At 42.7% G+C, this 16,277-nt stretch overlaps 1 protein-coding gene across 2 annotated transcripts in view; it reads left to right on the forward strand.

The window, feature by feature from the left end:
* The window catches only part of fbxo34 (F-box protein 34), a 50,717-nt gene that overhangs the window by 24,454 nt on the left and 9,986 nt on the right, over window positions 1–16,277 (forward strand). For both annotated transcript variants that reach the window (XM_035743343.2, XM_035743344.2), the window contains exon 2: window positions 14,554–14,740. The gene's annotated coding sequence lies outside the window, so the exon portion shown is untranslated. The remainder of the gene's footprint in view (window positions 1–14,553; window positions 14,741–16,277) is intronic.

The raw sequence follows: 16,277 nt of genomic DNA on the forward strand, positions 1-16,277 counted from the left end.
GCTCGGGGATTTGAACTTCCGGTTACTCGCCCAACGCTTTAACCACTAGGCTACACTGCCGCCCCAGCTGTCTGGGTGGCTGGTCTCAGACGATCCCACAGGTGAAGAAGCCGGGTGTGGAGGTCCTGGCCTGGCGTGGTTACACATGGTCTGCGTTTGTGAGGCCGGTTGGATGTACTGCCAAATTCTCTAAAATTATGTTGGAGGCGGCTTATGGTAGAGGAATATCTGTGCCATTTTTGTTCAATGTAGAATTGCGATACTTAGGTGCCAATACGATATGTATTGGGACAATACCGTATTGGGACAATATCGTATTGTGAGGTCCCTGGCAATTCCCAGCTCTGTTATTGACTGGAGTCATGAGCTGTGCAGTGCATAAAGTGTTTGAACTCTTAAGACTTTTTTTTTTTGTTGATAATGATGGATTTATACCAAAGGGGCAGAAAAGCATGTTTTGTTAGCGTGGTCCAAAATCTATTAAACTAAGCTTCTTTCTCTCTCTGGATTAGTTGCTTTCCTGATTTATTGTTTGATATACTTTACTGTACCAGCCTATATTAGAAAATCCCCTCAATTTCAGCAGCTGGACTCCATAGCACTTTTAGCGCTTCTCAACCAAGTGCTTGGGAATGGAAATGGCTTTGTATAAGAATTGCAGCAGACAGCCCCACCCCTCCTTTTCCTGACTGTTTAAAGTGCTATTGTATTAGGATGGAAACTCCTCAGTAAGTTCAGGTAAAGGAAGCGCCTTATGAAAGGAGAGGGTAGCCCATAGGAAAACAATCTCTAGAATGTGCGTCCCCAATGGGTCTCTAATGGATGGAGCCAGAGCTTTTTAAAAGTGACTGTAATATTGATTAGATTTCTATGGTGCAGCTAGGCAATCATGGATAGGGACATGGTGCAGCAGCATCAGAATTTGGTCTGGTCTAGAAGCTGCTACTGATGAAATTGGAGATCCTGTACAGCTGTGCTCTGTGGGCTTCTTTGTCATTCAGGGTGTCCTCGTTGCATCTCTTCTCGACCTAGTCATGGGACTGGAGCATTGGCTTGGCACAGGTTTGTGTATGACGGGGCAATTGTAGTTGTTTGGAGTAGCAGGAGGGAATCTAACTCCTACAGACATAATCATGAGGTAGCTTACTATACTCTTGAATAATGCAACAATTCACAAGCATGTGCAGACAACTAAAGGGTTTATTTTGTTCGTACACACGTTAAATCTAACTTGCAAGACAATAGCACAGCTATCTAGATACAGCTAGTGCGTTAGCATATCAAACATTAATGTTATCAGGGGTTATACGGAAGTTATTTTACAATCGTTTCATTCTGAACAGAAACACAGTTGAGATTCCACAGGGAAAGTTCACCCAAATTACAAAATTACACCCAAAATACAAAATGACACATTGGTTTCCTTGTCTATGGACTGCTTAAAGGGTTTGAGGAAATCCATGCGTTGCTTTATTTCCCCAACACTGTTTCCAAATGCTAACGTTTTAGCATTTCTGGACAGAGATCCCATTCAAGTCTTGGTACTGATTTATTAGAATGTTTCATGCATCATGTCCAAGTAATCCGAAAGGATCTCAAATTGATTGTGAAACTCAAAGTAATTTACAGATTTGAACATGATGTGCAAAAAATGCTAATATCGGTCCCATGACTTGAATGGGATTTGTGCTTCATGCGTTTTGAAATGGTGCCAGAGAAACTTAACCAAAGCATGGATTTATGCCATACCTTGTCAAGACTGCTTACAATTTGTCATTTGGGTGAACTATCCCTGTCTCTACGATGACAATTTCATAATGTAACAGGCTATTACTGCAATTTCAGATAACTCAATAAAACAAGTCAAATATAATGAAAATGTCTACACATTTTTTGCCATTTCAAAAACATTGCTCTGCTATGAAGTTTTTTTTACTGTAGGAATGTTGGGCTCAGCAAGGCAGTTCTGTTTACGCTGCCCTGCTTGGAAATGGGCATCTATCGGGCGAATGTCATGCATGGCCTCTGGAGGTAGCTTTTGAGATGAGTTTACATTACAGTAATGTCTCTCGAATGATTCGATACCCCTCGAACATCCTTAATACTTAGATTGACCTGTGCATCAATCTAACATAAAAAAGATCTTTGTTGCATTGGCTGCATCTCAATCTACCACATCCGGCTATGTCGGCTTTCCTCATTTGCAGTGGAAGGTGGCCGAGCTACAGTGGTGTTTGTCAGACCATGAGACATCCCAAAAAATTGTTTTTGCCTACAAACTAATATAACCGCTCTATGGAAAGATGAGACCCACACGATTGGTGTCCTCCGTTTTCCTCCACGGAAGTCGCTATAGTTAATGTGCCAGCTTTTGTTTGTCGCGTCCAAAACTTTTGGGCTACAAATGAGTGACACCACTGTAGAAAGGGGAGTCTCTCACGAACACTATGGTAGGCCTAGGCAGTATTTTGGAAATAGCCATGGGTTGGTGTTTCAATACCGTCAATATCGTTAACTATTTCTTTATCAGTACATCCTTTCGTTTTGAAGCAATTTAAGTAAACACCTGCAGTCAACTTGTGCAACGCGTTAGGGAATAAAGCAGATTGCGTTCTTATTTTACGTTTATGAAGCCTAGTTCCCCAGCACATTTGGGCCAGTCAACTATTTGTTTGTAAATAGTAACAGGAGGATGTGGGAGCAGGTGAATCCAGCTGTGCATTGATTTTTATATTGAAAGTCGTTTTATTTTTTAATTGATTCAATACAGGGTTCAGGTGATGTGCAACTATAGTTTTCCTTCACAGAAAATACAGTAGTGCAACACATTCGACAGAAAGTACCTTCGTTTACATCAGATGACAACTGAAGTGTAACACAATTTGGCTTGCAGCCACACAAGTAAATGAGCTTAGAATGAAAAGGTAGTGTTCTTTGCTAAAAATTATGCATAGCCATCATAGTTCTAATGTTTAGGCCTATCATAGAAAGAATAGACAGCTTCACTACCGTTCAAAAGTTTGGGGTCACTTATAAATGTCCTTGTTTTTGAAAGAAAAGCACTTTATTTTTTCCATTTTTAAAATGGCATCAAATTGATCAGAAATACAGTGTAGACATTGTTAATGTTGTAAATGACTATTTGTAGCTGGAAATGGCAGATTTTTTTTATGGAATATGTACGCCTATATAGAGGCCAATTATCAGCAACCAACACTCCTGTGTTCCAATGGCACGTTGTGTTAACTAATCCAAGTTTATCGTTTTAAACTAGTTGAGTATCTGGAGCATCAGAATTTGTGGGTTTGGTTACAGGCTCAAAATGGCCAGAAACAAAGTACTTTCTTCTGAAACTCGTCAGTCTATTCTTGTTCTGAGAAATGAAGGCTATTCCATGTGAGAAATTGCCAAGAAACTGAAGATCTCATTCAACGCGGTGTACTACTCCCTTCGCAGAACAGCGCAAACAGGCTCTAACCAGAATAGGAGTGGAATGCCCTGGCGCACAACTGAGCAAGAGGACGAGTACATGAATGTCTAGTTTGAGAAACGGACGCCTCACAAGTCCTCAACTGGCAGCTTCGTTAAATAGTACCCTCAAAACACCAGTCTCAACATTAACAGAGAAAAGGCGCCTCCGGGTTGCTGGCCTTATAGGCAGAGTTGAAAAGAAAAAGCCATATCTCAGACTGGCCAATAAAAAGTAAAGATTAATATGGGCAAAAGAACAGACACTGGACAGAGGAACTCTGCCTAGAAGGCCAGCATCCCGGAGTAGCCTCTTCACTGTTGATGTTGAGACGGGTGTTTTGCGGGATCTAGACTCTGTTAACTTCTTGCGTTGAGCCATCCCGGATCCGGGATCGTGACTACAGCCTCAGGTCCATTACCATAACGCAACGTTAACTATTCATGAAAATCGCAAATGAAATGAAATAAATATGCTAGCTCTCAAGCTTAGCATTTTGTTAACAACACTGTCATCTCAGATTTAAAAAAATGTGCTTCTCAACCATAGCAAAACAAGCATTTGTGTAACAGCATTGATAGTTAGCATAGCATTTAGCGTTAGCATTCAGCAGGCAACATTTTCACAAAAACCAGAACCATTCAAATAAAATAATTTACCTTTGAAGAACTTCTGATGTTTTCAATGAGGAGACTCTGTTAGATAGCAAATGTTCAGTTTTTCCTGAAATATTATTTGTTTAGGAGAAATCGCTCCATTTTGTGCGTCACGTTTAGCTAAGAATTTTTTTTAAATCCAGGATTGTATAAATCTATCAGCAAGCTCATTAGCATAACACCACATTAACTATTCATGAAAATCGCAAATGAAATGAAATCAATATGCTAGCTCTCAAGCTTAGCCTTTTGTTAACAACACTCATCTCAGATTTTCAAAAATATGCTTCTCAACCATAGCAAAACAAGCATTTGTGTAACAGATTTGATAGCTAGCGTTAGCATTTAGCAGTTAGCATTAGCAGTTAGCATTAGCATTCAGCAGGCAACATTTTCACAAAAACCAGAACCATTCAAATAAAATAATTTACCTTTGAAGAACTCTGGATGTTTTCAATGAGGAGACTCTCAGTTAGATTGCAAATGTTCAGTTTTTCCTGAAAGATTATTAGTGCAGGAGAAATCGGTCCATTTTCTGCGTCATTTGTTTGGCTACCAAAAAAAACAAATTCATTCATCCAAACGGCAAACTTTCTTCCACATTAACTCCATAATATCGACTGAAATATGGTAAACGTTGTTTAGAATCAATTCTCAAGGTGTTTTTCACATATCTCTTAATGATATATCATTCCTGGAAGTCTCCTCTCTGTCTCAATCACATGGATGAATGCGAGCAGCTTGGAGATTACGCAACAATTTCAACAAAGGACACCGGGCGGACACGTGGTAAATGTAGTCTCTTATGGCCAATCTTCCAATGATATGCCTACAAATACGTGTCAATGCTGCAGACAACTTGGAGAAACGATAGAAAGGGCAGGCTCATTCCTGGCGCTTTCACAGCCATACAAGGAGACAATGAAAAACAGAGCGTCAAAAATCCTGCTCATTTCCTGTTTGAAGTTTCATCTTGGTTTCGCCTGTAGCATCAGTTCTGGGGCACGCACAGATATCTTTGCAGTTTTGGAAACGTCAGTGTTTTCTTTCCAAAGCTGTCAATTATATGCATAGTCGAGCATCTTTTTGTGACAAAATATTGCGCATTGATGGCCACACCCTTCCCTAACCTGGACGACGCTGGACCAATTATGTGTTGTGGCCAGTTGTGATACAGCCCGGGATTGAACCATTGTCTGTAGTGAAACCTCTAGCACTGAGATGCAGTGCCTTAGACTGCTGCACCACTCGGGAGGCCCCTGTCTGGTTTGAGAAGTCAACGCCCTTTGGATTAGTTATTTGTACAGCTGCCACTGCTATCCTGATTTCCTTGTTTTTTTCTCCTCCATCTCAGCCCTGTCTGCTCCTCCCCCCTCTTCTCCAAGCAGAACAGGCAGGCCCATTGCTCTAGCGACTCCAGATTCCACACACACAGCATGTACTGCTGCAGGAGAGCCAGTACTGCATGTGTAAACTTTTGTTAATTTGCACAATCTCTTGTTCACGTTCGCTTGTAAATGTCCAAACTCACCAAAAATGACATTCGGTAGCTCTATATGTGTAACTTTGAGCTGGATTGCCTGTCGCTGCAATTTGTTTATTTTCATTTCACTATTACTTGTGCAAATTTTGTTAGCATTCTGGGCTTTTTTGCGTTTTTTTGATGCCCACTTGTGTACTTGCTCTACGACCCCCAGAAGTGTCACGGGACTCGTCTTAAGGTAACCCATACAATTGAATGGAGTTATTGAGGTATTCAATAATAGAAATTCAATAATTAATCTAATGGCTAAATCATCCATGGTATGACCATCTTAAAACAATTCTATATCTTGGCTTAGTAGAATTCCCCCCCCCCCCGGCTTTGATTATAGTTAACCTCACAATCTATGTGAAAAGAGCCTGTGTGTGACTCACGCTCTCTCTCTCTCGTGTGTGTGTGTGTGACCAGTTTAATCGTGCTGTGCTGTACATGGAAGGCTTGGAAGAATTAATTTGTGTGCATATTACTTGCTTTAGTTTTACTCCCCTGCATGCATACACCCACACTCATACACTGGTGCTGTGCCGCAGGCCACAATGGGCAGCAGAGAAGCGCTGGGTTGTGAGAACTCGCTAAAGAGAGAACGCCTCTGGAGAAGAATGTTGAGGAACCAAATAAATCAGGCCCTCTCTAAAGATTTTTTTCTTTTTAAATGTGCTGTGAAATGGCCAAAGGCCTTAGTTCCAGTTTTTATTTATTCTAGGTTGGTAATTCTATATTAATGCAATGATATTTTGATTGCGCATTTTCAGCATAGTGTGGTTTAGTTATCAAAATGAGTGCCTGTATCCACATAGCTTCTCGAAGTGAGTGCTGTTCCAGGATCAGTTTCGCCTTTTAGACCATGCTGAATAAGATCATATCGACAGATCCTTTATCAGCACTTCTACTCAGATTTTCTTTGTTCATACAGGCCCATGTCTTAATCATTTTGATTTCATTATCTTATCCATTATGATTTAAAAGGCAAAACCGATCTTAGCTCAGCACTCTTAATCTGAGAAGCGGCTAAAGAGGCCTTTTAATTTATGTTCAGTAGCCGCTGGAAAAATGTATCTTTAGCTTGTGAAATGAGGACACTTTACATATGCATGACAAAAAGTAGGCCTAGTGTGTTCTCACCCTTTTTGTCCTCAATTGTTCGTCTGTGCACGTCAAAGAATTCTGTGTCTCACTGAAAATGAGGTCATATTAATGTGAAACTGATGCGCACCACTGCAAGGGGATGAGGAGCAAGTGGTGGCTGTGCCCTCGTGGCTCTCATTCGCGCCACTGCTCGCTGTGTTTGCTACAAATATACACAAGGTCTAGTTTAAGTACACCTAGTATAGGGTCGGACCCCACACCTACTCATTCAAGGGCTTTTCTTTTGACTATTTTCTACATTGTAGAATAATAGTGAAGGCATCAACACTATGAAATGCATGTAGTAACCAAAAAATGCTTAAACAAATCAAAATATATTTGAGATCCTTCAAAAAAGCCACATTTTGCCTTGATAGCTTTGCACACTCTTGGCATTCTCTCAACCAGCTTCATGAGGTAGTCACCTGGAATGCATTTCAGTTAACAGGTGTGCCTTGTTAAAAGTGAAATTGTGGAATTTCTATCCTTAATGTGTTTGATCCAATCAGTTCTGTTGAGACAAAGTGGGGGTTGGTATACAGAAGAGAGCCCTATTTGGTAAAAGGCCAAATCCATATTATGACAAGAATAGCTCAAATAAGCAAAGAGAAACAACAGTCCATTACTTTAAGACATGAAGGTCAGTCAATCCGGAACATTTCAAAGTGCAGTCACAAAAAACAAATCATTTTATTGGTCACATACACATGGTTATCAGATGTTAATGCGAGTGTAGCGAAATGCTTGTGCTTCTAGTTCTGAAAGTGCAGCACCCTTGTGCAGCACCCTTGTTGAGGATCAGCGGAGTGGAGATGTTGTTTCCTACCCTCATCACCTGGGGGTGGACCGTCAAAGTCCAGGTCCCAGTTGTACAGGGTGGGGTCGAGACTCAGGGTCTCGAGCTTTATGACAAGTTTGGAGGGTGCTATGGTGTTAAATGCTGAGCTGTAGTCAATGAACAGCATTCTTACATAGGTATTCCTCTTGTCCAGATTGGATATGGCAGTGTGATGGTGATTGTGTCGTCTGTGGACCTGTTGGGGCAGTAAGCCGTCAAGCGCAATGATGAAACTAGCTCTTATGAGCACTGCCACAGGAATGGAAGACCCAGAGTTACCGCTACTGCAGTGGATGAGTTCAATTAGTTACCAGCCTCAGAAATTTCAGCCCAAAGAAATGCTTCAGAGTTCAAGTAACAGACACATCTCAACATCAACTGTTCAGAGGAGACTGCGTGAATCAGTTCTTCATGGTCGATTTGCTGCAATGAAACCATTACTGAAGGACACCAATAAGAAGAAGAGACTTGCTTGGGCCAAGAAACATGAGCAATGGACATTAGACTGGTGGACATCTGTCCTTTGGTCTGAGCTCAAATGTGAGATGTCTGGTTCCAACCGCCGTGCAACCGCCGTGTCTTTGTGAGACGCAGAGTAGTTGAACGGATTCTCTCCACATGTGGTTCCCATAGTGAAGCATGGAAGAGGTGTGATTGTCTGGGGGTTCTTTTCTGGTGACAATGTCTTATTTTTTTGTTCGAATTCAAGGCATACTGAACCAGCGACAGTCACCCAACACACCTCTAGGGTGTGTAAGGGCTATTCCACCAAGAAGGAGAGTGATGGAGGGCTGCATCAGATGACCTGGCCTCCACAATCAACCTGACCTCAACCCAATTGGGATGAGTTGGACTGCAGAGTGAGGGAAAAGTAGTCAACAAGTGCTCAGCGTATGTGGGAACTCCTTCAAGACTGTTGGAAAAGTATTCCAGGTGAAGCTGGTTGAGAGAATGCCAAGAGTGCAAAGCTGTCATCAAAGCAAAGGGTGGCTACTTGGAAGAATCTAAAATATATTTAGATTTGTTATACTTTTGGGTTACATGATTCCATATGTTATTTCATTGTTTTGATGTCTTCACTAATTCTACAATGTAGAAAAAAGTTAAACCCATGAATGAGTAGGTGTTCTAAAACTTTTGACTGTGTGTATACATGCATACATACATGCATACAGTTTAAGTTTTAAGTTTACATACTCTTAGATTAGTCATTAAAACTTGCTTATTAACCACTCAACAAATTTCTTGTTCAACAATTTATAGTTTTGGAAAGTCGGTTAGGGCATCTACTTTGTGCATGATGCAAGTAATTATTCCAACAATTATTTACAGACAGATTATTTCAATTATAATTCACTATCACAAGCTTCTGATAGGCTAATTGACATCATTTGAGTCCATTGAAGGTCTACCTGTGGATGTATTTCAAGGCCTACCTTCAAACTCAGTGCCTCTTTGCTTGACATCGTGGGAAAATCAAAAGAAATCAGCCAAGATCAAATATAAATAAATTGTACTCCCAAGTCTTCATTCTTGCGAGCAAGTTCCAAACACCTGAAGGTACCACGGTTAGTATAAACACCATGGGACCACGCAGCCGTCATACCGCCCAGGAAGGAGACACGTTCTGTCTCTTAAAGATTAACATACTTTGGTGCCAAACGTGCAAATCAATCCCAGAACAACAGCAAAGGACTGTGTGAAGATATTGGAGGAAACGGGTACAAAAGTATCTATATCCACAGTGAAACGAGTCTTATATCGACATAACCTGATAGGCTGCTCGGCAAGGAAGAAGCCACTGCTCCAAAACCGCCATAAAAATGCCAGACTACGGTTTGCAACTGCACATGGGGACAAAGATCGTACTTTTTGGAGTAATGTCTTCTGGTCTGATGAAACAAAAATAGAACTGTTTGGCCATAATAATATAATAATAATATAATATTAAAAAAAAATATATATATATATATATATATATAATATATATAATGACCATTGATATGTTTGTAGGAAAAAGGGAGGCTTGCAAGCCAAAGAACACCATCCCAACCGTGAAGCACGGGGGTGGCAGCATCATGTTGTGGGTGTGCTTTGCTGCAGGAGGGACTGGTGCACTTCACAAAATAGATGGCACATGAGGCAGGAACATTATGTGGATATATTTAAGCAACATCTCAAGACATCAGTCAGGAAGTTAAAGCTTGGTTGCAAATGGGTCTTCCAAATGGACAATGACCCCAAGCATACTTACAAAGTTGTGGCAAAATGGCTTAAGGACAACGAAGTCAAGGTATTGGAGTGGCCGTCACAAAGCTCTGACCTCAATCCTATAGAAAATGTGTGGGCGGAACTGAAAAAGCGTGTGCGAGCATGGGAGGCCTACAAACCTGACTCAGTTACACCAGCTCTGTCAGGAGGAATGGGCCAAAATTCACCCAACTTATTGTAGGAAGCTTGTGGAAGGCTACCTGAAACGTTTGACCCAAGTTAAACGATGTGAAGGCAATGCTACCAAATACTAATTGAGTGTATGTAAACTTCTGACCCACTGGAAATGTGATGAAATAAATAAATGCTGAAATTGTGTGTACACTGCTCAAAAAAATAAAGGGAACACTTAAACACAATGTAACTCCAAGTCAATCACACCTCTGTGAAATCAAACTGTCCACTTAGGAAGCAACAGTGATTGACAATACATTTCACATGCTGCTGTGCAAATGAAATAGACAACCGGTGGAAATTATAGGCAATTAGCAAGACACCCCCAATAAAGGAGTGGTTCTTCAGGTGATAACCACAGACCACTTCTCAGTTCCAATGCTTCCTGGCTGATGTTTTGGTCACTTTTGAATGCTGGCGGTGCTTTCACTCTAGTGGTAGCATGAGAAGGAGTCTACAACCCACACAAGTGGCTCAGGTAGTGCAGCTCATCCAGGATGGAACATCAATGCGAGCTGTGGCAAGAAGGTTTGCTGTGTCTGTCAGCGTAGTGTCCAGAGCATGGAGGCGCTACCAGGAGACAGGCCAGTACATCAGGAGACGTGGAGGAGGCTGTAGGAGGGCAACAACCCAGCAGCAGGACTGCTACCTCCGCCTTTGTGCAAGGAGGAGCAGGAGGAGCACTGCCAGAGCCCTGCAAAATGACTGCCAGCAGGCCACAAATGTGCATGTGTCTGCTCAAACGGTCAGAAACTGACTCCATCCTCCAGCATGACCGGTTTGGCGGTGGGTCAGTCATGGTGTGGGGTGGCATTTCTTTGGGGGGCCGCACAGCCCTCCATGTGCTCGCCAGAGGTAGCCTAACTGCCATTAGGTACTGAGATGAGATCCTCAGACCCCTTATGACACCATATGCTGGTGCGGTTGGCCCTGGGTTCCTCCTAATGCAAGACAATGCTAGACCTCATGTGGCTGGAGAGTGTCAGCAGTTCCTGCAAGAGGAAGGCATTGATGCTATGGACTGGCCCGCCCGTTCCCCAGACCTGAATCCAATTGAGCACATCCGGGACATCATGTCTCGCTCCATCCACCAACTCCACGTTGCACCACAGACTGTCCAGGAGTTGGCAGATGCTTTAGTCCAGGTCTGGGAGGAGATCCCTCAGGAGACCATCCGCCACCTCATCAGGAGCATGCCCAGGCGTTGTAGGGAGGTCATACAGGCACGTGGAGGCCACACACACTACTGAGCCTCATTTTGACTTGTTTTAAGGACATTACATCAAATTTGGATCAGCCTGTAGTGTGGTTTTCCACTTTAATTTTGAGTGTGACTCATTTTTGTGATTTTGTTGTCAGCACATTAAACTATGTAAAGAAAAAAGTATTTAATAAGAATATTTAATTCATTCAGATCTAGGATGTCATTTTAGTGTTCCCTTTATTTTTTTGAGCAGTGTATATATATACACACACACACACACACACACACACACACACACACACACACACACACACAGTGCATTTGAAATTATTCAGACTCCTTGACTTTTTCCATGTTACAGCCTTATTCTAAAATTGATTAAATAGCCCCCCCCCCTCATAAATCTACACTCACTCCCCCATAATGACAAAGCAGAAACTTGTTTTTACTAATGTTCTAAAAAAAATTACCTAAGTTTTCACACCCTTTCCTCAGTTCTTTGTTGAAGCACCTTTTTGCAGGGTTTTACTGCCTCAAGTCTTCTCTTGGTATGGCTCTACAAACTTGGCACATCTGTATTTGGGGAGTTTCTCACATTCTTCTCCGCAGGTCCTCTCAAGCTCTGTCAGGTTGGATGGCGAGCATTGCTGCATAGCTATTTTCAGGTCTCTCCAGAGATGTTCGATTGGGTTCAAGACCGGGCTCTGTCTGGGCCGCTCAAGGACATTGAGGCTTGTCCCGACTCCACTCCCGTGTTGTCTTGGCTGTGTGCTTCGGATTATTGGTTGTCCTGTTGGAAGGTGAACCTTCGTCACAGTTTGAGGTCCTAGCTTTCATCAAGGATCTCTGTACTTTGCTCCATTTGTCTTTCCGTCGATCCTGATTAGTCTCCCAGTCCCTGCCACTGAACAACGTCCCCACAGCATGATGCTGCCGCATCATGATTCATCTTAGTAATGGTGCCATGTTCCTCCATACGTGATGCTTGACATTCAGACCAAAGAGTTCAATATTGGTTTTTATCAGACCAGAGAATTTTGTTTCTCATAGTCAGAGTACTTTAGGTGCCTTTTGGCAAACTCCAAGCGAGCTGTCATATGCCTTTTACTGAAGAGTGGCTTCCGTCTAGCCACTATACCATAAAGGCCTGATTGGTGGAGTTGTCCTTCTGTGGTGGTTGTCTTTCTAGAAGGTTCTCCCATCTCCACAGAGGAACTCTGGAGCGCTATCAGAATGACCATCGGGTTCTTGGTCACCTCCCTGACCAAGGCCCTTCTCCCCCGATAGCTCAGTTTGGCCGGGTGGCCAGCTCTAGGAAGAGTCTTGGTGGTCCCTAACTTTTCCTTTAAGAATGGAGGCCACTGTGTTCTTGTGGACCTTCAATGCTGCAGAAATGTATCCTTCCCCAGATCTGTGCCTTAATCATCCTGTCTCTGAGCTCTACAGGAGATTCCTTCGACCTCATGGCTTGGTTTTTGATCTGACATGCGATGTCAACTGTGGGACCTGATTTTCGACAGGTGTGCCTTTCCAAATCCAATTGAATTTACCGCAGGTGGACATCTGAAGGATGATCAATGGGAACAGGATGCACCTGAGCTCATTTTCAAGTCTCATAGCAAAGGGTCTGTAGTTATGTAAAAAAGGTATTTCTGTTTTCACATTTTTATTCATTTTCAAATCTAAATCTGTTTTCGCTTTGTCATTGTGGGGTATTGTGTATAGATTGAAGGGGGAAAAAACATAATCCAGTTTAGATTTAGACTGTAATGTGATAAAGTAGAGGATATTTTTTAGATCGCGCTGTGTATTTATCAATTTCCAGGAATGACCCGAATCGAGTGTAACCAAACATTTAGGATTTGAACCGCCTTGTCCACCCATGTCCAGCCACCCTGGCAGGGACAGTCTATGAAGTAAAGGAGGTTCATATGATTGTGCACATCCTCAACTTAAGAATTCTGGTGCAAGGCTAATAAATAATGCTGATATAATGGAATGAGTCGGGCAGTCTAATCATCATTGTGTACCATGAGGTGCTAGCCTGTCCCTCGGGTATTGACTGACTTGTGTTTTAGCTAGCAAAGTGTTTGATAAGCAGAGCAGGCTTCCCTTCCCCTCTGCCCCCCCCAGTCCCCTGGCTGGCCACTGTTCCACTGTTCTCAAATCAGCTTTTGTTCAGGCTTATCTGGTCTTCATGGCTGACATATCTCTTTGAAAACAAACTGGGCGCTTGTTTTTCCCCAGCCAGCGAATGAGAATGGGGGAAGGATTCAAGGTTCTGTCCCAAATGGTACGCTGTTCCCTATATAGTGCACTACTTTTAGAGCAGTGCCATATGGACCCTGGTCAAAAGTAGTGCACTAATGGGGAGTAGATAGGGTGCCATTTGGGATGTAGGGTGCCATTTGGGATGCTACCTTGAAGGGAGTGTGTTTCCACTTCAGTGTTGGCTCAGTTTGAACTGAATGTACAGTTTATCAGTCTGAATAGTTGCAAACAAATTTTGGTTTCATATCTGACTTGGAAGTTGAAGGTGGAAAATTATTTGATGTAATGGCACATGTTTGTTTAGGCTATCTGTGGTTGACTTGTTGCAGTTCAGTGATATATTTTTAGATTTATTGGATAGTGTTGGAAATGAGGCATAAGATGATGGAAACTCGGGTGGTTAAACCACAAACACAACATTGTAAACCTTGTAAAGGCATTTTGTTGTTTGGCCTTTTCTGTTTTTGTTAGACCGTGCCAGGTTTGGCTTGCTTTACATAAGCCATTCATTCACATTCAGAGGAAAAGCTTTGTGGAAAAATGTTTTTGTGAATATTTGTCCATATGTTTCTTGTATATAAACTCGTTGCCATCTGTCAATCTCAGCCTGGCAGCATTTCAAGAAGTGTTGGATTTTGATTCGGCCCTGGGCTTGTTTACTTATGTAGTTCTGCAGATCATTGTTCCTGGGAGGCCAGGGTGATTAACCCATGGCTAACTGAAGATCCCCCTCCCACCACAGGGTTCTCCTCAAAGAATGTAAGAGGGGTGCTGAACCACCTTGTGTCCTGGCTGCGCCACTCTAAATTGTTTTTTCATTCAAATGTTTTACTCTATTTGTTATCATATAAGGAAATGGCAGTTGGAAGTGTTCTAAAAATCCTGGGTAGAACCCTGCACCACACAGCCATGTTCCATTTAAGTGCTTTCTTCTATGTGCGAGATTGTCTGTCTGGAACTGAGCTGTAATTAACTGTACATCATGTGTCTGTTTCCCTGCAGTGCGGTGGATGGGACCCTGAGTTGTGAGGTCATCAGATCGTGGCCTGCAGGGGGTTGTGGGAGAGACACGTCTGTCACCACACTGGACTGGAGGGAGGAGCTGAATTCCTGAGAGATGTGAATCTACCACCTCCTCCCACAGCGAACATAGGAAACCACCATCCAACCTGCTGCTGTCAGCCTGGAGGTAAGAGACAAGATACAAACACACACTGGAAGTAAGCTTCTATCTCGCAGAGTCCCCCCTCACTCACAAATCACCACTCTACCTACCTACTTGCATACCTCAGAGGTGAGTTAAAGGGACAGTGCACTCAAATTATAAAATGACTTGGTTCCTATGTTAAAAGCAGCTTATGGACAAGACTAGAATCCATGCTTTGTTTGGGTTGGTTTACCTAGTCACTACTGCTAACATTAGCATTGAACTAGGCTTACCTCTTCAGCATGGCATTATTATTATTAGAGCCACCCATATTGAGCTAGAATTCCTGTTCAGGAGGGTGCAAGGTTATTGTTTCAGATAGGCCTATTGATTCTGCATTATGTATTTCTATGTAGAATATGGGATTGTCAGCTCTACTCATAACGTTTCTATTTGCAACCAAAGTTGTGAATGTTTTACTTGACTGAATAACACCTGTTGTACTGCTCTGTGGGACAGTGCCTGCCAGCCAGGTGAATGATGGTTTAAGTAGTGGGATTATTTAGTATGACTTTCCCATAACGATGTCGCAAAACACATGAGTATATTATTCCCCCCTGCTTACCTCGTGTCTGTAAATGAAGGCCCATTTGTTTATGCCAGACTACAGACACGTGTGGAGGCCCGTGCCGTGCTTCAGGCTGCGTCAGCCCCAGATGCTATGTAGCCCCACCAACCAGACCTGCGTTTTAAATACTCTTTTCAAATAATTTCATAATTCATAATCTGTGCTTGATCGCGTTTGCCTGGCTTAATGGACAAATAGAATAGTCCCAAAACGGCAAGCCCGCTAGAGCAAACAAGTATTTCATCGATTTCAAATAACATTTGAACCCAGGTGTGTGCTCCAGTAGCCCCCTGCCTCGCCTCAGGAAGAACATGTGATGTTGCACATAATTGCAGCATGCAGGCGCAGCCTCAGACTGATTGCTCGTGTGTTTCCCAAATGACACCCTATTCCCTATAGAGTGCTTTGGCACTACATAAGGAATAGGGTTCCATTTAGAACACGGCCCTCGTGTGACTTCATTCCTTGACTTTTGAAGTTGGATCAGTTCCCTGGCAACTCCTATGGAGAAGAAGTCATGGACTCTTGAAGGGGGGAGGGGAATGGAGGAGATAAGAATGAGGTTGTTATGTTGAAGCTGCTCTCTCTAGCGGAGTTCAGGAGTGAGCTCACCTCATCAGAGCCCATGACTGCCCCTCCAGTCCACCTAGGGCCAGCTCTGTTGTGCCTTTCACTTCAGACAGTTTTTCCAGTTTTTATTTTATTTTTACATAACGCTAAATTGTACTTTTCCCTGAAATTGCCATTAGCACTGATGTGTGTTTTGGCACTGGCACCAGGCATTGAGGAAAGTATGACTTGCAGGAGGGTAGAGTTTGTGTAATGGGCTTATCCCAAATGTCATACTCTTCCCTATATAGTGCACTTCTTTTGACCAGAGCCCTATATAGGCTATAGGGTGGCATTTGAGACGCAGTCTCGGTGTGGGGTCTGAGCACTGCTGGGAAGGGG

The sequence above is a fragment of the Oncorhynchus keta genome, chromosome 29 (assembly GCF_023373465.1).
Source record: "Oncorhynchus keta strain PuntledgeMale-10-30-2019 chromosome 29, Oket_V2, whole genome shotgun sequence".
NCBI classification, from domain to species: domain Eukaryota; kingdom Metazoa; phylum Chordata; class Actinopteri; order Salmoniformes; family Salmonidae; genus Oncorhynchus; species Oncorhynchus keta.